Here is a 7,068-nt window from a genome sequence, read left to right on the forward strand (position 1 = left end):
AGACCACAGCAAGTAGAAATTACATAAAGTATTATCAGCAAAATGTTTGTTCTGAACACACTGACATTAAGTTCTTATCAGTATGTTTCTAATGTGCATGAGTTTTAAAATTCTGAAAATCCATCCTATAATAAACAGTGTTAAATTCCTGCACTAACACTCTTCAACCTAGTGAGTACAAAATACACACTGACACATTTTAGCACAAAAAATAATGTTTATGAACCAGTGTTGATGTTAATCATTAACATGACAGGATGAAAAAAATAAAAAATAAAATAAGCTATCCAATTTTTATGTAGGATATTGGAAAAAATTATGTTTTTTGCTTCCAAAACGTTGTTTATTTACATTATAAACATGGCATTTAAAGGGGTAAAAATATTTATTTTTGTTTATGGCTCAAGTTGATGAAATACAAAAGACACGTAGAAAAAAAGCAAAGAAAACATTGTATGAAAAGTACAATACAATACAAAAATGTACAAAGTAGTGAAATCATTTGTGGTGAAGTGAAAACCTAAGGATAATTTTTGAGTCTTTATTTAAGATTGTTGTAAAAAAAAAAAAAAAAAAAAAAAAGCTACAGTGAAGTGCACCAGTTTCACATTTTATAGGTTAAATGTCTGAAAATGTGTTTGTAATCTTATCCTAAGGGGACTCTGAACCTTCTGTAATAAACAAGCAAAGAACGGAAAAGAAACCCATAAAAACCAAGAACAACCAGACATCAGCAAAAAAACTGAACAACCTGGAAATGAGCAACGAGAGAAGAGGAACAAAGGTCAAAGTACCTTTTCATGATCTTTTATTGTTCATTTCTCTCCAGACGCTCATTCATTTTATTTATCTAAAGTCTGCTCGTTTTTTCACTGGTTTATTTGAATTGACAAACAGTTCAGGGGAGACCTCCTTCTGTTCATGTTCAGTGTTAATGTGGAATCAGTTCTGTAACAGTCTCCATTCAGTGGACTGAATATGGGTCCAGTCCTTCAGGTTTTCAGCTGCTGACGCCTGGAACCAGCTTCAGTCTGAGCTCCGACTAACACGGATTCCTTTGGCTGAGTTTAAAGACAGAGTTAAATCTGTGGAATCAAAGCTGCACATGCTTTTACTGAAAACATGTTGTAGCGTAGAAGTCTCTATAAACAAAAAATATTGGGCGCCAGACAGGAGAGGAGTTAAATTACACCTCAACCTGTCTAATTTATAACATATTTAATTTAAATGAGTGAAAAACCCCCAGCTGCTCACTTCACTACTACTACAAAAAAACCCATACAGTCAGACCACACCGTAAACTTCAGGTTGCTTACTTTTCTTTTTTTAAATCAGGACTAACCTGGTTAAATAATAAAGCTCTCTTAAAGGTGCGGCAGACTTTCGTCACCATTTTTTCCTCAGATCTGTCCATCCTCAGTCATATCCTCAGTTTCATGAATGTGTTCGTCTGTCTGCCATTACTCACCTGAATCTCTTCCTCATGGTGAACAGTTTCTTAGTTCCATCCACCAGAAACAAACCATGTGTTTACAAACAGAGCCAGGAGGGAACTCGGGCATTTTCGGAATTTTGTCGCGATGTGCATTGTGGGAAGTGGAGGTTTGCGCAGCTGTCTTATTTTTCAGTCATCATTGCATATACCCTCTTCTAAATCCCTCTAATGCATCATCCAGTCATATTTGATCCAAATTGTTAATTTTTTTCCCCTCGGATGGTGAAGCCATGACCCGCCCTCCTCTGCCTCTAATTGGCTAGTACTCAGTACCTTCACTGATTAGATTGGTTAACTTTAGGCATGAGGACTGATGAGCCAATCAGAGGCAGAGTAGGGCGGGTCATGCCCAGGAAAATATTGCTAACTACCACTGTCCGCCTCTGGAACCTGACTGGACACCTCTGCAGGTACCAGTGCCACCCCAGTTGATTGACAGGTCACTGTAAGTCTCATTGAAACATACGCGATTATTGGAAATGCGAAACAGAAAGGCAGAATAAATGTCTTTCAAATGAATGACACATATCGAGAGAACCTACTTTGATGGAATACAGTAGAGATAGATAGATAGATAGATAGATAGATAGATAGATAGATAGATAGATAGATAGATAGATAGATAGATAGATAGATAGATAGATAGATAGATAGATAGATAGATAATGTAATAATACAATAAACAAAACACCTATAGTATGCACAACATACAATAATTTATCTCACAGCGATATCAAAAAGTCTAATGGCAGCCGGCAGGAAGGACCTCCTACTGCGTTCAGTCCTGGACCGATGTAGGCTAATGTTAAGGCTAATGTTATGAAAGGCTAATGCTATTGTGGCAGTGAGCGGGGAAATCAAATTACCAGGGGAATTTCACCCCTGGGAAAATTATACAAATAAAAGTTAACTAGCAAGGTCACACAGGTTCGTAATGATCCACCCGGGAGAGATAATGTTTAGTTAAAGAAAGATTTTTATTTAACAATGATTAAACAGTTAACAAAAAAACTAAAATGTCACAAACACCAGGCCTTCAGCCAGCACTCAGGCTGACGAAAACAAAATAAGGGAGGACAGGGCTGAGACTTACCACTGCGGCAGGAAACCAAAAATAAGGGGAAGGGTCCACCACCACACCTGTGACATGACACACACACAAAAAAGAACACAAGGAAACCGTGAAAACGCCACCACCAGGTTGGACTGCCGCTCGGGTACCCAGCACCTGTACCACAAGGAAAAACAAGAGAAACGACCATTAATAAAACAGCCTGAGTGCCTTGGGTCACTGGTGGCTGATAGTGAACAATTAAAACTCACATACACACACTCACACGCATCCATCCAACATCTCTGTGATTAACTCAAAATATTGAAAACCATGACCCAGGAGCAGTAGAAGTGTGGACACAGTTCAGTCCGGGAGTTCAAATACAGTCCGTTTAAGGGTTTTACTGTCAAAGGCCTGTTCTATGCACAGTTCAGGGTCAAAACATGTCAAAATGAACGTTTATATAAAATAAAACAGATTATTTCCACGTCTACATTTAAGTCTTAGTGTCACAGCCCTGACACAAACAAACATGCACTGGTTCATTTCATCTCAGTCTGTTTCCACAAGTATTTGACATGTGAGTGAGTTCAGTTTAAACACTGAACTGGATCCAGAGAACCTGTTAAAAAAACACTAATAGTATCTGTGTTTTCTATTTCTGTTTAATTTATTTGTACACTGTCACATTCTTTAAATCATGTTACCAGACTCAGTGAAGAGAAAAAGAAAAGGAAGCGGTCATTGTTTTTTTTCCCCAATAAAATATGTTTTTACCAGTGCACTGAAGAGTAGGAAATGCTTCAATGTATTTATTTATGTGTTTCCAGTGTAACCTACTGTTCAACTTTATCTGTTTAACACATTTTGGATTCAGGAGCTGGTATCTGTAAACACAAATGAAATAAATAAGGAAATATTAAATAAATGAAGAGTAAGCCTGTAACGGTACACAAAATTTGCGGTTCGGTACATTTTCGGTTTTCAAAGCCACGGTTTGGTTTTTTTTTTTTTCGGTTCAGTACGGGAAGAAAGAAAACCCCTCAGAATGTCTATTAATGCATTTATGATTTTTTTTTAACATTTTCCCCCAATTTTTGGAGACAATAGAATATAGAAAAACAGGAATAATATAATTCTGCTGCTACAAATCAAATAGAAAATAAAATAAATTATTAATATTACTAAATGTATTTTAAACATTAGTATTGCACTTTTCCCTGAAAGGTAGTTTCGAACAAACAAGAAAAATCTAATCACAGTTCTGTCAGTTCACATTCTGCAGAAAAATAACAAAAAAATTCCACATGAAGTGCAACATTAACAAGAGGGTAAACTGGTATTCTGTTGAAACAAACTGAAGAGAAACTCTGACAACACAATGAACCAAATTATTTATTTTAAGACAGAGAACAAACTGTTTAGGACACTGTGTATATGTGTGCCTGTGTGCACAGGGGATTTTTTTTTTTTTTTTTGTCGGAGCCGGGGGGTACGGGGGGGCGTGCAGTTATATACCTGGGGGTGTGGTCCATAACTAACGTAACGAACGCTGTCGTGAAACAAAAGTGAAACTTTACATACTTTCAACGCTCTAGTTATTCCTCTATTATACAGCGTACGTGATAGACAGACAGACAGAGCTAGTGTAAGTGTTTTAGAACTACCGTCGTTCCTCGGGGCCAAACAACGTCCGTCTTATCTCCGTCTCTTTCCTGGTTGTCGTCTTTCACCTGAACCTGAACTGATCCAAACTGGACTGGACTGATGGTGGAGGGTCTGCAGTCTCTTCCTTCCAGGTTCACATCATATTTGTTGTTTTTTTCACCTTATATCAGCTGCTATTTCATATTTTGGGTCCGTGTGTGCTCCTTCAGTATGTCCGTGTGAAACTTACGTGGATTTAAAGTTCTGTATCGAACGACGTCTTTCATTCCTTTTTCTTTTTCTCATCACACTGTGCCGTTTCGGTACAGCTGTGTACCGAACTGAACAGGTGTGAACTGAAACGGTTCGGTTTGGTACGTGTACCGTTACAGGCCTAATGAAGAGTGGTGTTGTTGTTGTTGTTGTTGTTGTTGTTGTTGTTGTCGTATAAAAGTAAAAATGAGTGTTTTGGCACCAGAAGTTACCATATTTGAACAAAAGGGGCAGAACTGCGGGCTAACTTTTCAACACAATAAAACAAAGTTCATTAAGTATTTGTTCGACAACATTTAACGTGAAAAACAATAATCTGGTAAGAATCAGAAAGTCTGACTCAGCAAACAGCGAAATGATTGACAGGTGTTGCTGTCAATCAAGATGTAAATACAGCATTTGTTGTAGGAAAGTAAAAGGAGTAAAAAAAAACAAACAAAAAAAAGACAATGGTCAAGTTGTGTTGTGTTTAAACTAAAATACACTCAAATGTTCTGTTTGTGAGTTTTTGTTTTTTTTTACCTGTTCCAGTTTTCTGTTTGTTTAGTGTCAGTCACATTTGGCATCAGGACATAGAAACAGTTCTTCTGGTGCTTTATGAATATGTGTCTCATGGGAAAAGAAACAAACCTGATGCATAGTCTGATGTGAAGTGGAATATTTGGGTTTTCTCAGTTTTTCTCATCTTCGCTGTCAGTGAAAATGCAAAGTTTAACCAAGAACAGAAATGAATCGTGTTCAAATTGGACCGAAAAGAAACCACTCAGTCCACAGCACAGACAAGTTCCACATGAGGGTTTTGATTTTTATCACATTCATTATTTTAGTGGCAAAAGTACTCACATTCTGTACTTCAGTAAAAGTACAGCTACTTATGTGAAAAAATACTCTCATAAAAGTAGAAGTACTGATTTGAGTAAAAAAAAAACACAAAAAAAAAAGTACAACTTCTCAATTGTAATAAAGTACAAAAGTGAAAAGTAAATCTGGATTCTTTTGCCATGAATAAAACAATACTTTGGTCAGAAATATTTACTGTGGAATTAAAACTTTTATGATTTTTTTCTGCTTAAATGAGTCCTGAACCGGGTCTGGTACCCGACTGGACCCACATCAGAATAGTCTGAAAAAGTACCGAGTCTGTTCTGAGAGTGTAGGGAGTATAAAGTACAGATAGTGATGCAAAAATGTAGGGAGTAAAAGTAAAAAGTTACCAGAAAAATAAATACTCAAGTAAAGTACAGATACTAAAAACATCTACTTAAGTACAGTAACTAAGTACTTATACTTCGTTCCTTCCCACCTTGGATTATTTGATTGTGGTTGTTACTTAAACATGATGATTCTGCGCTCATCTACACATTCATCACTGTAAGTCGTATTTCCTGCAGTTCCTGAAGGCACCACAGTTACACCTTCATCTAACTCACAGGTGTCAAACATCCGGCCCGCCAAAGGGTCCAGTCTGGCCCTTGGGATGAATTTGTGAGATGCAAAAATTACACTAAGATATGAACAATCCTTTCAGTTCAGGTTCCACATTCAGACCAATTCAGTCTCAAGTGGGCGGGACCAGTCAAATACTATCAGAATAACATAGAAATAATGACAACTCCAAATGTTTCTCTTTGTAAATGTAAATATTTTCATGTATTTACATTAAAACAAAGTATAATTTTGCAAAAAATGAGAATAACCTGAAATGTCTTAAAGGTCCCGTATTATGCAAATGTCACTTTGTGACAGTTTTCTTACAGTAGTGTGTGTTGCAGTAGCCTCATTATGAGGTTGGAGTTTGAAAACTGTCTGTTTCCTCCTGCCTTGCTACACCACACTTTGTGAAAATGCCTGCTCAAACGGCCGAGTTTGAGTTGGGTCCGTTTATGACGACATAAGCGGATTTAACTCCTCCCCCTGACTGTGTCCCTACCCTGGCAAAGCGAGCCCCGCCCTGGCAAAGTACCTGTTGGACAACAAACATGGCGAAGGCGAGACACGCAAGTTGTGGTGTTGTTGGCTGCACACACCAACACCATAGTTTAGTTTTGCTCCCCACTTCCGAGCCTCTCCGTAAAAAGTGTCTGGATTCTATCTGTGATGGTCATGGACCAAACAACATTCCCAAACGCTTGTATGTGTGTGCCCGGCATTTCACGGACGAGTGTTTTTTAACATGGGCCCATACAGCTGCGGCTTAGCACAAAGACTCCGAATCAAGAAGGACGCAGTACCAACGCTTCGAGACCCAAGTACAAGTGTGGGAGATGGAAGTTCTGATCATTTGTTTGTATCTTTACTGCATAACCCTACATTACGGATAAGCTGGTGGGTGTTGATGTGTACGTCTAACGTTAGCATGGCAGCTAACATAGCTCGGTTACTGCTGCTAATGTTTGCGTCCCCGTTAACATGCAAGAGCTGATAATATCAAGAGACATTGAACAGAACTACTTTGAACACGGGCCTTTTGTGGTTAGCATCAGTACAGTTAGCATCAGGCTTGTTAGCAGCTGCCTGCATTAGTGGCGGCAGGCGGCTTTCCGTGTCAGGTCCACGAACCCGACACAACACCGCCGTTTTCCGTCGGGGCTCAATCACG

This window comes from Sphaeramia orbicularis, unplaced genomic scaffold (genome assembly GCF_902148855.1).
Source record: "Sphaeramia orbicularis unplaced genomic scaffold, fSphaOr1.1, whole genome shotgun sequence".
Classification (NCBI taxonomy): domain Eukaryota; kingdom Metazoa; phylum Chordata; class Actinopteri; order Kurtiformes; family Apogonidae; genus Sphaeramia; species Sphaeramia orbicularis.